Source organism: Medicago truncatula, chromosome 1, assembly GCF_003473485.1.
Source record: "Medicago truncatula cultivar Jemalong A17 chromosome 1, MtrunA17r5.0-ANR, whole genome shotgun sequence".
Classification (NCBI taxonomy): Eukaryota; Viridiplantae; Streptophyta; class Magnoliopsida; order Fabales; family Fabaceae; genus Medicago; species Medicago truncatula.
Window position 1 is genome coordinate 18342905 of NC_053042.1, and position 20303 is coordinate 18363207.

Here is a 20303-nt window from a genome sequence, read left to right on the forward strand (position 1 = left end):
AATAATTAATGTTATTATGGGGAAATGTTGTTTTATTTCTAAAATTTTGATTTAATTGACTTGATAATTTTGTGGATAAAATAAAATTTATATTTTATATACCAGTGTATCATCAATTGATGGACGAGGGTGGTGCACTAACAACACAAGACTCTTAAGGAATATAAGAAACATGGATTTATAATATTTTTCACTCATAAGCATCTATGTATTTCAATAATAAATTTCCAAATGGATTTTGAATGAAATCAAAAAAAAAAAAATTCATCAAATCGATGATCAGAATTAGAGATACTTCACCCTATAAAATGCATGGGTATTGGCCTTAGTTAGTGCACCTCCTCATATAAGATTTTTATCCTTTTTATTTTTTTAATTTTATATAAAATAATTATTTTAAATATCACACCATTAAAAATTTGATAAACATTATATTAAAAATCTCTTAGAAATAACAAAAAAACTCTATTAAAAATACAATAATCTAATTTTAGATATATGCATAGCTAATGTTTAAAATCTAATAATAAATTACAAACTAAACCACGATTTATCGAAGAGAAATAGATACATAATGTAAAACGATAATATAAACCCTAAAACATGTTTGATAACAATAAATTATTGTAAATAATCAAGAAATTAAACTACGTTGTTTACCTTTTCTGCTGGAATCTTTCCGTCAAAGTTTAAATTTATTGCCAACATTGGGAGATCTTCTTGCAAGGAAAAGAGGACTTCAATTTTAGGTTAAATATTCTTTGAAGTCAGAAATAATGAATAATCCCAAAATGTATAACATCTGTATATATTGCTATCAACCCTGCATAAAAAGTAACAATATTACGTAGTTAACAATATATAGATTTATTACTAATATCGATATTTTTGTGGTAGATATTGATACCAATGTTTTGTGTATTTACTTTCAAAAATTTAAGCATTTAAACATATGATATAATAAAAAAATTAAAACATTAACATATTTTTGTAATACAAAAAAACATCAAAATATGTGTATGTTTGCTTTATACTTATAATTGATATAAATATACAAGTATATTTGTTCTAAATTTGGTGCATTCATATTATGAATCATATATTTGTTTCTTTGTAATTGTTATATGACATCTCAACTCTCAATTCATATAGGTGATAATATTTCATGGTGTCTTCCTTTTCATAATGTCCTCATATGTTGAATTACATTTTAAACACGTATAAGATGTCCTCGTGAGCTTAACTCAATTGGTATGGATAATACATAGTGATATGCAAGGTCTAGGGTTCGAACCCCGACCACCACATAAAAAAACACAAATAAGATAAGTAATTGAAATTAATTGACTAAAAAATTATAGTGATAAGCTATACAACAACAAAGAATTATTAAATCAAAAATAATAAATTTATTTCAATATTTACACAAAATAACATAAATCTACAAGAATTACGGTATAACATAAAAATAGACTAGGAAAATATAATACATTTGTTGAAACAATATTCCACCAAAAAATTAACCTCAAAATAGTGGATATCAATCCATCAAATCTATGCAAACATTAACATAAATGTGTATATTTACTCTAAAATTAAATATGATATAAATTAATTAAAGTTTCCATTTTAAACTGCATGCATTCCTAATTATTTGTAACTTTGTCATTTCTCGATCTGCATAAGTATTAGTGTTTCAAGTTGTCTTCCTTTTCTTGATGTTCTATTGTATGAATTTTCAATCTAAACAAATATTAGATAAAAAAAAAAAAAAAAGAGACACAATCTAAACATTTAAGATAATTAGTTGAAATTAAAAAATAATCATAGCGCTAAAATATACAACAAAAGAAAAAACTTAAACCAAAAATAAAAAAGTTACTTTAATAATTAAACAAAAGAGTGTAAATCAACAATATTTATGTAGATTTTGTCAAAGGAAAAAATTCATGTAGTACATCAAAACTGTCGCGTTATAAATAGACTAGTGAAATAGAATACATTGTTAAAACAATATTACACAAAAAAAAAATATAAAATTAGTGTTGAGCTGAACAATATTTACATTATTATATTCGGAATAGAGGTAACAACTGTGATTCATAGTTCACTTTTAATATGTCTTCTAAATTTTAAAACTCAATTTTTTGACATGAAATTTTAAAACTTAGTTGATAGTAACTTTTTACATTTAATTTGCTAAAATTTCAATCTAAATTTTAAGAAATTATCTTTCCAGTTTTACATAAATAATTGGATTAACAAAAATTTATATGTACAAATCACATGTTTAAATTCACAAAAAGGAATCACACATTAAAACTATAAGATTTATTGAAGGAAAAAACAATCAAACAAATAAACTCCATTATTTACCTTTACTACTTGAATCTTTGTGTTAAATATTGGTTTCATTGATGTGGATGAATAATCTAGCTGCAAGACAAAGGGAACTTCAAATTATATGTTGAAAATTATTGGAAGTAAAAAAATATAAAATCACCCCCTTTGATAATAGCACATATATAAAATATGTTGAAAAACTTTAAACTTGAGTATAATGTGAAAAAATGAAAAATATAAACTCAACAACAGAATAACTACAAACATCATTAAACCCATGGTTAATAAAATCGGGATCCTACTATAGATCATTTGGGTATAGAAAAAGCGTAGATCATTGGATCGTTAGATTCCACATATTAGAAAAAACAAATTATAAAAGTAACTAAGAATAAAAAAAAAAAAAACTTTCATTAATCATCATTCTCATGGTCTTATACATCATCTAAAAACTTTCATAAAAAAAAAAAAAAAAAAAAACACAACAAAATGATGCATTGAAGAATTACACAATGAACTGGTTTTTATAGAAGAAGTAAAAGATGAGAGGGAATTTAATCATTGATGAATTAAACTTTCAGATAAGATGAGAAAAAAAATCCCAATTTCCTAACCTAATGATTCAATTAAACATCAGCAAGTCCCAAAAAACGAAATTAATGATAGATAATAACCTTCTAGGGTGAAACAAGTCGAATTATGACTGAATCAGTCGAAAATGAAACAGCCACCGCAAATCAAAACTGGGTCAACTCCAACTGAAACTGTGACAAACCTCTTCTCTAGTTTGGAAAAATGCGATGATTCCGCGAGTTTCCGCTTTTCCACAGCGCGCCGCTTGATCTGCCATGATCTTTAATCTTCAAACCACTCCAGATCGGTGGAGGCAGGATGAATCGCAAGATCTTGAGATGTAGATCGCAATCTCGACAACCATGATTAAACCCATTACCTTCTCTACTATTCTTGATACTTTCAACGCCTACCAAGAAACCGTCAAGATTCCCCGTCGCAAAGCTTTAAGACATGAAGATTGAAAGGAAAAACATTTTTTGAGAGATGAAGATATGATTTAGAGACATGGGAAAAGTGAGATGAGATTAAGAGAAAAAGTTTTTTTTTGCCTCTTAGATGATATTGTGCGGCTAGGGTTTTCTTAGATGCCATGTATCATTGCATTTTATAGTGGAAACATAGATTTTAGGTTTAGTTTGGGCTAGGTAAGATATGGGCTTTAAGAACCCATAGTTGGGCCGGGGTAGTAGTTGAGTAGTTGAGGTGGTGGTCATAGCAGCAGCAACAACAATAATAATAATAATATATAAATTTAAGAATAGTTTTCGTCAGGATGTATAAAATTGATGTAAATTCTTGTATAAAAATAATAATGTTATTCTTTGTTAAGTGATAAAAAAAAAAAAAAATTCAATAATTTGGAGTATAAATTTGTTTCGAATTTTTTACGTCATACAAGAAGAAAAATCCGGACTTTTCAAATTCAACAAATAAAAAATGAAAATTTTCATTTTCATATTTTAGAAAAAGAAGTTTCCACTACCCCTAATTTATTTTCAATTTTTTTTGTAAAACATTACTAGATATATGTGTACCTAAGAGCACTTTGGTGAGTTAGACAAGAGATATCTTCCCTCTTAATTAGTGGTGTGTGGTTTCTTTTCAGCTCAGTGCATGCAACAATGATATTCTCTTGGAAGAGAGCTTACTCATCCTTTATGGTGATACCCATCTCGAGGGAATAGTCTCTCAAATGGCATGGGATGATAAAAAAATATGAGTTAAAATTGTAGAAACCCATGTTGTCTTTAGTAGGATAATATCAAAATAAGGAAACCTTTGAGAAATATAAGAAAATTTAATACATGACTAAAATTAAATCTTTGTATAAGAAAGATAAATTAAATTTATAGAATAGATAGTAGATTAAAAAGAAAGTTTAATTAGAGTGATTACATATTTGTTGTATTTTCATAGATATCTAAATTGACTTTTGGAGAATAAATGTACTACAATGAATATAACAAATATATTTCGTTTTATATAAAAGAATGATATATTGATTGTATTTTAATTTACTTTAAATTCTCTTGATAAGGTCTGAAGTAATATTTTTCTTAGTTTTAATTATAAATATATGGAAGTATTATTTTTCTTAGTTTTAATTATAAATATATGGAATGGTAGTTAATTTTAATAAAATATTTAAATATTAAAAAATATATTTTCCTTTATGAAAAAAGTCAACACCTATCTTAAATATAGTCATTTATAGTATACCTAAATTAATTTTTGTGGAATGAATTTCTTTAGTGGTGCGTGTAACAGTCCGTTTATTTGTGCCTATGTGTATTTGTTTTGGGATTAGAGGATTTTTAGCCTAGAAGGGTATTTTAGTCATTTTTAGACTAAGAGGTATTTTGATCATTTGGCGAGTAAGGGTAAAATTAGTAATTTTATTAAGGAGGTTTTTTTGTTGTTTTAGTGAGAATAGTTATTTTTAGGGTTAATATGTCTTTACACCCCTGTAATTTGGGCGAGTTCTGGTTTACCCCGTTGTAAAAATATTTGTTTAGATTCCAACCTTAAAAAATGAAGATTCTCCAAAAAACACCTTTGGCCCCATCTGACTCACTCCAAATGCTGACATGGCACACCACAGTGTAATTAATTTAATTTTTATTTTCTTTTTAAAACCTAAAAAAATAGAAAAAAATTATGAAGAATAGAATTAAGGCTTTGTTATTCAACAGTATAACATGACTTATATACCAGTGTCAACCAATATCAATATCAATTTATATTTTTGAATAAAATAAAATTCTGGAAATTAATTTTCAAAATAAAAAAATAGATAATATTATATTTTTTTATTATTTTAATTTAATTCAGATTTTTGTTATGATTTTTCAAATATTTATATATGTATTAATTTTTTCCATAATTTTTTTAAATTTTTCCAGATTTTTTTTAATTTTGAAAAAACAAATCTGATTTTTTTTCTATTTTTTTAAATTTCATAAAAAATCTGAATGTTTTTTCTGGTTTTTTTTTAAATTTTTGAAAAAAAATCCGATTATTTTTTTCTTTTTTTAAAAAAGAATCATTTTTTTTTCTCCTGATTTTTTAAATTTTGAAAATTAATTTTCAATCTTTTTTAAAAATAATTTTAAATAAAAAATAAAATTAATTTTTTAAACCATTACACACATGTCAGATTTAAAAATAATTAATTAATTACACAGTGGCGTGCCACGTCAGCATATGGAGTGTGTCTAATGGGATCAGAGGTGTTTTGTGGAGAATCTTTATTTTTCAAGGTTAGAATCTAAACAATTTTTTTTTACAGGGGGTAAACCGGAACTCGCCCAAATTACAGGGGAGTAAATACATATTAACCCTTATTTTTACTTTTCAATTAATGAGTTTTTCTTTAATTCCATGTTTGTTTTGGATAAATTTATGCATATCTTGTTTCTACTTGCTCTCAACTATGGTTACTATGCTCTCATAGAGTCTTGATGGCTCACAATTATTTAGATAATATTTTTGTCATAATTAACAGGTTGCAGAGTAGATATTTCAGAAACTTAATCATATGGGTATGCTTCTAGGTTGAATGTTATCATTATACTTTTGTGTGACTTCAGTAAAATGCAGTTATAGAAATACAAGTTACTTTTAAATTATATATGTTATAAGATTGGTAATATATTATTTGTGCAGCAGTTGTTCATTTGATCTTGTAAAACTTATCATATGAATGGTGAAAATTAGATACGACAAAAACCTAGTTGTTAAGGTTTGTCAATGGTATTTGACATTTTGGAAATGTTAGAAAAAGAAAGGAAACTCTGCTTGAATTTTTTGTAGTTATTTATTTAATTTTGTGGTAATGTGTGTAAGTTAGGTTAACCGGGCCAACTGTATGGTGTGTAACATTAACCTAACGCCGGTCATGATATGAGATTGGGTCATAACATTAGGTTTTTATATTTGTATGTATAAATATTTTGTAATGAGTTTTAGCATCAAAGTTGAAAAGTATAAGTTACACAATTTCGGTGGTGCTAATATGAGCACAAAGTTGCATGAGTGTTTAAGGTTAGGGAATATTAAAATTATAACCAATCGAAAAAGAAGTCCTTCATTGGTGAACCATACAAAATATGCGGTTTGAATAAATCGACATATTCCAAATTTAATAAAAATAAAAGGAACGTATTCACATTTTCACACACAATATTCTCTCTATCTCTTCTTGAATTGTGTGTCTTCTCCAACCTGCTTCAAAGGTGCGATTTCAGAAGTTTTAGATTTTTCACTACGGCCCAATGATTCAAATTTAACGGTAAACCTTTATTTAATTTCAAGGCAGCCATGGCAAAACAAAGCAGAAGAAAAAACAATTTACGTCAAATATCAGTTTAACCTTCAACCAAAACACAAATATTTCCAACTTGCTTGTAAAATTAAAATTAAAAAAACCTAAAATATGAGAAGAAAATGGTGACAATGGCGCTGTGGTGATTGTTCAAAAAGATGTTTGGAGGCGATGAGGGTGAAGCGGTTACACAGATGGGAGGCGGGGATAGTAACATTGATATTCTCAATTTTGTTTTCATTAAAACTGGAGCATTGAATTCATCTAATGGTATATTTTTAATGGTTCATCAGTGAGCGATTTAATTCAACCCTCACCCTAAAATTCACCGGGGAAAGCAATGGTCATCAACTAAAAAAATGAATTGGTTTAAATTTGCAGCTTTGCCAATGATATAACAAACCCCTCACAATGCAAAGGTTGTGAAGGTTGATTGTAACGTGGATACCAAGAAAATCACTCCACATGCATACGCACTTTCGATTCAAATGAATGCAAATGTTAATGAAACTTACTTTGCTCATGTTGAACTTGAATTATACAAGTTCAACGATCCAAAAGTGTATTTTCTCGTAACCATTAGGACCATGACTACTTTTTATTTTTAGGCAAGGTTAGATTCATGTTCCTCAGTAGTGTAATCCCCCCAAAAATTTTGTAAAATGTCCACACTTCTCTAAGCTGTAGAAGAAAGTTCAACTGCATAATGTTGACATGCTCCAAAACAGGACGCTTGTCTGCTGTCAGAGAGGTGTGTTTAGTAGTGATAGGTTGAGGCATAACAGATGGCAAGTAAGTGATATCCATACCAAACAAACTAGGATCCAAATCAATGGTTGATGAAACAACAACCGGTTACTTCTCAGGTAAGTTAGCCAATGCTAATTGTGCCCATGATGAACCTATAACAAGGTCCTCATTGCAAACAGTTAGCGTGGAGCTTCCCGCCATATGTTGCAAATCTTCAACCAAAGCCTTACCATCTGCAAGGTTTTTCAGTTCCTTTATAAGTTTAAAGGAATTTTCCAAAGGCAGAGCCATATCACTTTCCAAAGGTTGTTCTTATTCCAAGACTGAGAACACCGTATCAAGGACATTATTTGTTGTGTTTATCGGTACAGGAGCTGCAGCCACCGCCTCTAGATTTAGCTTATCAGAGGAGTTTGTGACTTTCGGTGCCGTTGATTCCGCCGTCGGCCCTAGAAACTTCCAAGGAAAAGTCATGGAAACCAGGAGGAATCACCACTGAAGAGAAGATCGAGAGGAGATTCCGGCGGGCTTGAAAGAGAAAACAAACTAGCCAGAAAGCGGCTAGAATATTGCAAGAGTGAAGAGCGACCGGACACAACCACCACCAAGTCGGAACAAGGAGAAAACCGGATTATGACGATGCAAAAGCGGCGAATAACGGTAAATAAAGGTAGATATTGAATGAGGAGACAAAACACTGAAGGAAACTGAAAAAACGGTGCAGAAGTGAGGTAAAACGCCACCAGAGATGTTAGTTATGGTGGCCGGAAGAAAAGCTTGGAGGAGAGAGAACGGAGCATCTTTTCGTATTTTTTCAATTTGGTAGATCAACCAAACAATACACAGGGATGTTGAGGACCATGACTACTTGGTGGTAAGTTTATTGGTATTTGTTGTTTGTCTAAAAATACACATATTTGAAAAAAAAATTAAGATAAATTTCGCTATGTTTTTTCTCTTGCATTTGATGAATATTTTTCTTTGTTTCAACTTAAGGAATGGCCGAAAGAGATGAAAGGATTACCAACTTCATAATTAATAGAGAGAAAGAGATGACCCCTCCATAATTAATATATTAGTAAATTATAGTTGTGTCCCTGCATTTTAATTTTTTCCAAAAAGCAAAAATTGGTTTTTTTATCCAAATGAAAAGTGTGGCATGCTATTTCTAAAATAAACCTTCATAAAAAAGGGTGTTTCTATTGAAGCAAAACTCATATATATACACACACACAAAAAGCACTTTCAATAAATATCATTCAAACAAATTATATTTTATCAAAATCCAAGAGATTAAAAACGATACCAGTGTTTTTCCTGAAAATGTGATAAGTTTACTATTTGGACCGATTGCAAAGGAAAATACACACAATGCATAAGATAAGAGATATCCTAAAATCGAAGAACAAAAAATCTGAGGACTACTCCACAGTTACAGAGTTCTGGCACAACCTTCATGACCAATCTTCTGGAGAAACCATTTGCTGCATGATTTAACAAAGCAATTAAACAATGGTCATCTAAAGTGTATAAAATATCATGTACCCTAATACTGATAATTTAAAAAAATCTCACTTGCTGATGCTTTAGAAACAACTATACATCCACCGTATTAATCAGATGGCATAATCAGTAAGAGAAATATAACTTCAGGAAATGCAAAATTACACACATCCTTCATTATACCAAAAATGATATTTCTCTCAACTTCAAATACTTTGGTAACAAGAGGGGGGATGGAAAATGCATTGATAACCAAAACAAGGAGACAAAATATGATAGAACAGAATTAAGAATGGTAGAAAAGAGAGGAAACATTATGTTTCTACCTACTACTAGAGGTCCTAACAGCATAATGATGACACGAGTGTAACAATCATTAGCCTGCACAACCCTTATTAGAACATCCTAAATAATTGGCCAGCATTTAATGCAAAAGCCGCATTAAATTCATATAAAGAAAGATCTTTATAAGAGAATTAAAAGATAACTGAGCTGGCAGGGGCAACATAATCAAAAGAAACAGGATGAGTCCAATAAAAATAAGTGTTGTTCGCAAGATTGTCAAAATCGGGACTCTAATTCAGGTCAAAAGGGAAGAGCAAAATCGGGACACGTAAAATCGCAATCAAAATCAAAGGATTTTACTCAAGGACTTTTATAGAATCAATGTAAAAAATTGTAAAATCGCAATCAAAATCGATGAATTTTACCAAAAAATAATAATACTAAATATATGTTGTAAATAGTATATGGTTATAAAAGACTTAGTTTAAAAGAAATCGTAAAATTGCAATCAAAATCGAAGAATTTTGCCTATTTTAGGATTCTACTGTGGATTTAGGTCGTCGAAGGTGAAGAAAGTCGCAAAATCCTTTAAGATTTAAGTCAGGATTTTGACAACAAGTGTTGTTCTGCCATTCAGCCACTTTTGATTTTGCCTATAACCCATTTCATCAACAATGAAGTTATACCGATTTTGAGGACTACAACTTCATGAACCATAATTTGATAGGAAAGAAAATAAACTAGATTTTGTATTTAATAACAGTCAATAATGAGGGTTAATTCATCTACACAGTATTGCAGAAACGACAGTAGACTTTTCTAATAAGAGCAATGTTCCAGGAGCGGCAGTTAAATTCGTTGTAGCCGGTTAATTTCCGAGGAAAACTGAAAAACTTCGGCAGCTAATTTTTCACGTGCCTGTGAGCAATTCTCAATGTGAGAAAAGCAATTTTGCAATGATTTTCAATCTTTAACTCATTAATTTTAACAGTGGGCCTCTTGTTTGGACATGGGCCTTATACTCGCACCTCTAGATTTTCATTTGGATCTCTATTGTCCTTGTTATGTCACATTGTAAGAGTTTCTTTTTTCACCTTCCAAGCTTCTCATGTTTGCCTAATTTAAATTATAAAATTCAAAAAAATGGAGGAATTATGGAAGGTTTTTTAAACGTTTTTGCACCTTTTAAAATACATAATTTGAAATACCATGACACACAAGAAAACTATAGGGTGAGATAAGAAACCCTTGCTAGCTTTTTCTACAAAGCTTCCAACATCTTAGGAACTTCTATATTATAAGAATCTTAGGTTTGGTCAGCTGGACATAAATAATTAACTATTAAAGCCCATGTTTTTATGATTAAAAAGGAGCATCGTATTGAAATTTAGATGTGGTCCTGCATAAATTAGTGAACCAACGTGCAATTTAATCCATGGTAAAAAATTGTTAAAAGTTTCGTGTAAATATAGCTAAGTAATTAACATTTAATATGTAGGTTTGGTTTTGAATATCGAATTTTTTATTTACTCAACTTACAAGGTGAAATTCTAGTCATTAAATTACTTATCAAAAAATGTTAAAAAGAGACGGTGAAATGGTTTTTTTACTTATATAAAGTGTTTAACGATAAAACTAACATACACTAAATAGTAAATACTCTTATATATATTTTCCATGTTGAATTTCAGTTTTTTTATCACCTGAGCTGAAATCCAAGGTGGTTTTTTTTTTTATATATTTTTTTTTAAGTTTATCTTTAAAAATATTTATTACATAAAATAGAAACATGATTTTTTTTTTGTCAGGTAGTCTAGTGGATAAAATTCACCTTACATGATGAATAAGTAGGGTGTTCGGGGTTCGAACCCCGCCCTGCATATAATAATGCATTGTCCTATCAACTGAGCTATGTCCACGCGACGACTTTCTTTTTTCCTTAAAAAAAAAAAGATACTCCTGCATGAATCTTTTTAATACTTTATCAAAATTTTGTTGTCTAACAAAGACTAAATACCGCGCCATATTTTTCAACTGTATTCAAACCAAACTGATATTACCGCCATAAGCCAATAAGGTTTCCCTCTTTTGCACCTTTTTTTTTTTTTTTCTTCTTTTACTGCAATAGTATAAGTTTAAAACATATATTGTAATAAAGTTTGCAATTTGCAGCAAGAGAATAAAGATAGACTGACTTCTTTAAAAAAAAAAATTAAAAAATAAATATGGACCGACTGACGGCTCCCATTCAACTGTAAATTCCCACCAATCACTCCGCAAGCAAAATTCCTTTTTATTTTCTGTGCAAATCATACATGTTACGTTAGGTGAGAGTTGTACATATTTTTTTTTCTTATTTTAGTTTATGTTTAAATAAATATTGCATGGATTAGGCTAACAAAATGTCTTATAAGCATTGTTTAAGAAATCTATTAGAGAAAATTGTGTTTCAAAATCACAAGTCAAACGCTTATCGTTATAAACAAAAGGGTACTTGTTAGTATTTTTCATATTATTTTTTTGGTTTTCTTAATAGTATATTTAACTTTGGTTTAAAAAATATATTATATTTATGGTTTATTTTTATTTTACAAGTTATTCTACTGTGTTATTTTTGTTCTTAAACTTACTTCTTATTTTTAAGTTATTTATCAAAGTGGGTGTTTAAAATTGGGTTATGAAAGTGTTTTTTATTTTTTGAGAGGGTTATGAAAGTGTTATTATTATTGAAAATAGACTCCTTAATTACTTTATAGTCAAATCCAAAACGGTCATTTTGTCTATGTATTTATTATTAAAAAAAGTAGTAGGACAACACTTATGATTTTTCCGTCATGAGATATAAGATAATATAAATGTTGACATATGTTCAATCATATATTTTACACCAAAAAAAAAAATCATATATTTAGTGTTTTCACTATTTGGTACAGCTTGTACCTCTTTGTGGGTGGCTTACAAATAATTTGATTTTTTCTTTTAAAAAATAAGGTATTTACATCATTTTTAATTGTAATCAAATAAGTTGGTGCAGTTTAAAACAAAATTGCTCAAATGCAATGTATAATTAGGTTTTTATTGTTTATAATTAATTAATCTAAAACTTATTAAAATAACAAAATTATATGTAAGTCAATAAATAATATTAATATTCAATAATTTAAAAATGATAAATGTAATAATGACTTGAAAGAAACCAAGTATTTATTTAGGAAAATGTTAACCATTGTTCCGGAGGCACTGGTTAATGAAGCCAAATGTAATAATGTTACATTGGAACTTGTGCATTCAAGGTTTAAAAGTATAAATATTGACTTTTTTAATTTAAAATTTTCTCTTAACTTCCTTAACCGGTGCATGACCCTTTATTTAATATAATAATATATACAACTGTCCCGTAAGTATAGCTCAGTTGGTAGCTACCAATGATAATTTACGCAGGGGCTGGGGATTTGAACTCCGAATTCTTCACTGAATCCAGTCACTAAACTACTTGACAAAAAAGAATAATATATACAGCTAGTTGAAGGAAAATAGTCAACCAACATGTGTAAAAAGGTGGAAGAGGAATAAAGAGAAATTGAAAGTTGTTGCATTGGATGGATTATAATTTCCTCTCAATGCTCCTTAATGAACGCAAGCAAGGCATTGTTTTGTTGGGTTGGAAGCCATGTGAGTGAGTGTGTGCATGTCATTTGGTGGGTGTTTGTTGGGTAAGCACAATTCATTATTTCTTGTTGCTTGTAGGTCCATATATATCATTTTTTTCATAAACTTTTTCAAGAATATGTGTATCTTATTCGTTAGCTGTCTTACACTGCGTGCAGTTTCCTTTGTTTGGCCGCTTAGAAAGTACATCTAGGAATGTCCTCTGTGGATGAGGAGGAAAAAAAAATAAGAATAAGAAAATCAGAATTCAATTCTCATTCGTTAGGGTGATTTGTTGTCATATGTAATATACCTGGTTGACACGTGTTATAGTATGTAATATTTTTTTTATATATAAGGTTGTTGATGCAAAAGGCATCAACTATATATTAAAAAAAAAACCAAAAAGAAAGGGGACATAACGCCTTAACATTTCAACCATTTACAAACCTGTAATAAGGTAAGCCTAACCTATCCCTAATGTAATCAGCTCTAACTTGTAAGTGAATCTCATTCATCTATAAAATAGAATTACACGACATACCAATATTTGCTAACATAGAATCAGTCTCTAACCAAAAATTAAACCAGCCTTTACTATGAACAATCTTAATAGCCTGCATGGCTCCTGATAATTCAGCAAATAGAGGGAGAGGGAGAGGGAGAGAGAGAGAGATGAGTTAGAAGTCTCATGTTATTTAAGTGATAAGACTCATAAACCGGTTACTTTTGATACGAGCTAAATTCATTCCTTCTTGATGCAACAACTATAGATAAGGAATCGGCTCACTAAAGCCTCGTTCACGTTCACACCAATGTAAGCCAAGGCCCTCACTTCAATTTTAATTTTCTTGTAGCCATATGTATTCTCATACATATATTTACCACCATGGCGCATGTATAACCTTTGAAGATGGACAGGGCTGCATTAAATTATGTCTTTTGTTAGATTTTCTAACAAACTATCCATATGGTACTTCCATATATATATTATTATTAAATTAGTGTTAATTGTTGTTATCGACAACCACTCCCAAATAGAGCTGTAAAAAAATGGACCGGGTTAATGGGCTGGCTCATTAGCCCATATTTTGGGCTGGGCCTAAAAATGCATTCAGAGTTATTTGGTCCAAGTCCATTTGACCCATACAAAAGTTAGACCCGGCTTGTCCATCGGGTTTTGGGCCAGCCAATTATCGATATTTCATTTTATTTTTGTTAAAAAAGACAGTATATTTTTCTAAAAATTATCAACTAATTTAAAATTTATTAATAAAAAAATATTTAAATAAATTAACTTAATAAATATGAATGAATTTCACTTAAGGTTTTAAAATTTTAAAGTTTATAAATTATTAATTTGATTTATTTGAAGGAATAATCTAGAGTTTAATATTATTCAATGTTAATGTAGAAATTATTTACATTATTAAGTTCATCCAATCATATTTTAGCAAAAAATGGTGGTGAATAACTAATACATAAAAAAGAGTGAATAAATTTAAAAAATAAAACATAAACGGGACGGGTCGGGCTGGTCCATAACCCACACGGGCCGTGTCGGACTATAGAATTTGCGGACCAATTATAAATGAGTTGGGTCGGGCTGGCCCATTTAAATAGTCCGGCCTCTTGGGCCAGGCTGGACGGGGCCAGCCCATTTGACACCTCTATCACATAATGCTGAAAATGAACAAAATAGATCAGTCAATAAAACCAACTCCATGGTAAAACCAACTCTCACCTATCGACTTGAATATACTATAAATTTATGCCACCCACAAAGGCAGTGGCAGAGACACCGCCCGGCGACCCCGGACACTTATCTGGGCTCAATCAATACTTTCTTTATACTAGGTCCAACCCAATAGCCCATTAACTCACTTAAAAATAAATAAAATTGGGCAAACTCAAATATTTTTCACACTCGTACAACAAATATCACTGGATGATGTTGATATTATTCAAACATTCACCGCAAAGAGGTCTCGAAAAGATCATTTACCTTCTAATTTTATTTACCACACTATTGACAGATTATATTTCATCTCTCTTATTTTAAATTGTACTTTTGTTGATAAAATGACGAACTTCTTCTATTTCGATTTATGACTATTTATCTATACTATATATAAAGAAAGTAATATCTTTCAGCTTTTTTGGGTTGACTTTTTCATTTTCCAAAAATTCTTTTAATTTTCAATAAAAATAACACATGTAACAAATAGTTAAAAATATATTTAAATATTTAAAAAATGTAAAAAAAAAAAAAGTATGCGTGTATATAATTTATATGTGTCCAATTTTATTCATTTATCCTTTAAAAAGTGTAACAAACTAGATGAGTATATTTATACATACTTTTTTATTATCCTAATTATACCCTTAAACAATTTTTTCTATAATAAAGGTCGTTGATAGTGTCATTAAAAAAAAAAATTAGATTATATTTTTTTGTTATATGGTTGGTGTCATTGAAATAGTTAATCATGGTTAGTTTATTTGTTATAATTTGAAAGAAAAAATAATTTATATTTTTACTTTTAATCAAAATCAAAATTTCATAAAAGAATACCGCTCATAATTTTTAAACGTTAGCGTATTAAAAAGTGCAGAAAAACGGGCACGTGAGTGCCCGTATTTTTGCTAGTATATATATTATGTCACATGTGAATTTGCGATAAATTTTTTGCCCAGACTCTATAAAATTTATGGCTCCGCCGCGGTATATATATATATATATATATATATATATATATATATATATATATATATATATATATATATATAAGTTTTTTAAAAACGTTAATCATGATGAATGAAGGAGTTGCTTAAATGTCTATAAAATATATGCTCATGCATACATATTATATTGTTTGGAACGAAAGTATTATCTACAATTAAATTCGATGTTGGTCAATGAGAAACTACACTCAATGTAATATTTTCGTTGTTAGAACTAAACCTATTATATTGTGAGAGACTACACATTCAAATCATAGAGGGTTTGATCTATATTGCATGAATAAGAGTAATTATCACCACCCATGAACAAGGGCTAGATACTTCAATATCATATGCGTTGGCATATTGATATTGTATTAGAATTGTTTTAGCTTTGTCATGATGTGTTATATGTTGAGAAAGTGTTAGATATGCATGTTTAATGTTTATTACATGTGTTGTGTACTTGCTCGATGATTTATGTGTGTGTATTTATATTATGACCTCTACTATTGTGATGAACTAATCTGAGTGACTCATATTTTATTAAGTTAAGTTACATAGAGATCACGATAAAAATTGAACCATAGAAGAGAAATGACTTAGATTGGTGTCCAAATTCTTTTGTATTTTGTGTCATCGGAGGTTCTTTAGTACCCATCCGTCCTTGTCTTTATAGTTAAGGATAATCCTAAGAAATTTGTGAAGTCATCACTACTTCATTTATTTTGGGTATATGTTTACATTTAAGAGAAGTTGTGTTATCTTGAAGTACTTTCCTATGTTTGCATTAAACTAAGTAATTGATGGTTGTAATATACGTTGAAGTCGTGCCTTTCCAAAAAATGTATTCAATTTATCGTCATTTCAGAAGATGAGTTGAAACAAAAATAACTCTAACATTATGAAAGGATGATCATGACTAAAGTTTTAAATCGCTTTTAGATGTGGATTAAAAAATACGCTCTCGTTTTTAAAAATCAGGGTGTATCATAAATAGAATTGCTAAATTAAAGACGACACATGAAAATAAATAATTATTTGTATAGTCGTTTTATTTATCATATATTTGAAAAGAGATAAAAACCCTATATTGATTTTAATAAATTTAAATGTAAGAAAAATATAAAGTTAAGTGTGAGAAAAATTACAAAAATAGAAAAATTATGATGTAATGCATAAAATAAAAGGCTTAGAAAAAGTATTAAAAATTATAATATTATTAAATAAGAGAGAATAAGATAATCAAATATTATTATTTTTGCATTATTTTTTTTGCCATCATCTTAGAGTACAAAGTCATACCTAAAAATTCTTCAAATTAGAAGAAAAACAAAAAATTAAAACTACTGGGGTACTAACCCAATAACAAAATAACAACTTATGGAATATTCTAGTTGTTTGTGTACTCTTTTAGGTATGGTTATTATACATAATCATGTAAGCACATAATCATTTGAGGTGAACACTGCTTTGCATTTACACATCCTTTCGTGAATGCACTTTGGTTTTAAAGGAGTTCGACAGTACAATAAATCTAAACAATCTGAATCTTTACAGCATTTCTGAAACTTTCCTGTAATGAAGTAATATATTAAGATAATGTAACCAAAATACGATAAAATATCGTGTACGAAGTAAATAAGGAAATTTGAAAACGATAAAATCGCTTACCTTCAATATTCGTTGCAACAAGAAATAGAGAAAGAAATATAATAATAACATAAACATACTTGACAATTTCAACCATCATAATATTTTAATATTTAAAAGCCATTAAGTATATATTAGCCTTTATGAAGATTTAAAAGCCATCATAATATTTTAATATTTATTAAATGTCTCCTAAGTATATTAATGTGTTATTTTTCTCACATTAAAACTGACAAACCATAAGTAATTTTATTTTTTTTTGCCAAATTTTCATTATTTCATAACCTTTTTTTATAGGAAAGAGAAAAATCACAAAATATGATTAATATTGTTTGAAAACATATATATGTATTATGGAGTGTTTTATGGACGGCTTAGAAGCCTACTCTCGTAGTCCAGGGTCAAACAACTAGGCCAAATTCACTTTGGACCAAACATTATTCACATTCTTCCATCATGAGGAGATTTGTTCGTTGCAATAAGAAAACGACGATTTAAAACACTGAACGTAACTACTTATGTCATCACGATTAAGTAATGCTCGACTTTTATGGATTCCACCATTTGTAATTGTCGACCAACAACTCTCAGCTATAAAAACCAAGCAACCACCACCTCCACTTTAAAAAAAGATTTAAATAGTTTTAACAATGTACAATATATCTAACCCCTAACCTCCTTCTTTTCTCAAACTCTGATTTGAGCGTTGGAGTGCATGCAAGTACACCATCGCCCGTTGTTCCAACCATCTACCACAAATTCCTTTGAAATTATTTTTAAATGATAAATAAACTCTTATGTTAAAATTAAGATCATGATTTTATGTTGTTATTTAATGTGTGCTCTTGAATGAATTTTATTAAGGACTGGAAATTCACATTTAACAAATATGTTAAAGTCATGTGTCCTTTGATAATAATCATCAACCTCCTCGAGAAGAATACAATGATAATTCAAGATTTAATTAAGAAAGGATATTTATTGAATGAATCCAAAAGCATTGAAAAAGAAAAGGCATGCACCCTTGAAAGAAAAATGGATAGGCATTCATGAGTTTTCAAACATGAGTTGAAAGTATTTCCTAGAGAGAGGATGAATATATATGGCAAGGCTCTAGGAAGAGTCTTGGTGAGCAAGCAAGGCAGAAAACATAAATTAATACATCTTGGTCACAACACATGTGTCTTTCACTCTTCACATGAACCATAAAAATAAAATAAAAAAACACACACATAATTAATAATCAAATGACATCATGATCTCAAAATTAATAATATGATACCTCTGGTAATTCTTTTCCATAATAGAGTGTAGTGAATTCTAAATTCTTAGTAATTTAAAAAAATAGTTTTTAGATGGTATTTAAAATTTTGACAAAGTACTTCAAAAATTAATTTATTTTCAAAATTCTCTAAATCTATAATCAAAACAATAAAATATGCATTGAAATTTTTGTATTATCCTTTCTCTAAATATAATCAAAACAATAAAATATGCATTGAAATTTTTGAATTATCCTATAAAACTACATTATCTCAAAATCTAATTTATTTTAATAATTGTGGATTGAAATGTAAAACAATTTTACATGTGTGGTCACAATTACATCACAATATTATTTTCTAAAATACTACATTTTTTTATACGTGTAAAACTTTAGAATTAAACTAAGTTACCTATCTTATCCGCAATCATATATAAAGTGCACTTGATATCTTATTAGTTTTGTTAGTTAGAACCTCCCATTTCAATTTGTTAGTCCAACTTTACTATTAATTAATGGTCTTAAAAAGTAAACAAATAGAACAAAACTTTCTAAGTTTGCATAAGCCTAGCAAACAACTTGTGTGTTTGTTTAGTTAACCAACCAAGAAAAAACGTGCTAATTCGACCCAATCGTTCACAAAAAGAAAGTCTACTACCAAATTACCAATCATAACTGTAACTGCTAACCCAATCAACAAGAATTTCAAGGTGAGTGATATTCAACATAAACCAAACCTATTGAGAAGTAGACACGACTCTAACTAAAACGAGAGTTGGTAACTTAGGAAGGTATATTTGAGTTACATACTTACTTTGTTACTTTGTTAGGAATGTTAGTTGAAAAAAGGAGTTTCTTTTATCACTCATTCTGTTAATGAATCAAATAAATTGGTTCAAGTAATAATTACCATAACAATTCCTCAATATTTAATTTAAAGCATCCTAGCTTACTAAGATAGATAAGTTAGGGGAATACGGAATTTCAAAAATGTTTTAGAGGAAAAAATTCAATAATCTACCAATCAATCCCCGATGGTGGTGTCAGAAAAAAAGTTTGGGTGGGCTATTAAACTATGAAACTTTTTTTATAATACAAATGTTAATTGGAATAATTTTCGGTTGACAAACAATATAAGGGAGGTTTGAAACTCCTACAAATTAGAAGGTTTGTAAATCTCTGTTAACCAGTCAAACATAGACATGAAAAAAATCATGTATGCCACTTGTGGAACCGCTGAAATTTAAAACTATTGAAAAAATGTTTAAAATCTTACAAAATGGACCTGTGATTTTTTATTTTTTTATTTTTCTAGGTGGCCACTACACCACTTTTCAGAGATTTAGATGTGCCGAAAACAAAAAAAAACATCGTAAAATTGTTTAAAATCTCGCAAAATAAACATATAATTATTAAATTTTTAATTTTCCCGGGTGGGCCGTGACCCACCCCAGCCCATGAAGGGCTCTGCCCCTGCCAATCGCATATTATTATTATTATTATTGGCGTTGACCCTCTGGTTCTCAGAGAAAAGAGATCCTAAAATTCGGAGTTTGGTCGTGAGGTAAGGATAGTCTGACCAAGAAAAACGATTCATCTTTAGTGAAGTTCATTAACCATTTGAATTCATTTACTTAGTTAATCTCATTTTGTTACCTAACACCCTAATTTTCCAACAAGAAGTTAATTCATTTAACAATTTTTTTTTAAAAGGTTATATAATTACCAAGTATA

The 20303-nt window shown here is 29.1% G+C and overlaps 2 long non-coding RNA genes across 2 annotated transcripts; both read right to left on the minus strand.

Annotated features, from left to right (window-relative positions):
- Positions 1–656: 656 nt before the first annotated feature.
- LOC120580218 (uncharacterized) lies at positions 657–3473 on the minus strand. The gene is made up of 3 exons (XR_005645924.1): positions 3018–3473; positions 2377–2436; positions 657–823 (listed from the first exon to the last, which is right to left on the minus strand). It is a non-coding gene; the product is annotated as an uncharacterized lncRNA (long non-coding RNA).
- A 13421-nt stretch (positions 3474–16894) lies between these two features.
- On the minus strand, positions 16895–17404 carry LOC25483115 (uncharacterized). Its single transcript, XR_003008705.2, has 2 exons — positions 17327–17404; positions 16895–17228 (listed from the first exon to the last, which is right to left on the minus strand). It is a non-coding gene; the product is annotated as an uncharacterized lncRNA (long non-coding RNA).
- Positions 17405–20303: the final 2899 nt, after the last annotated feature.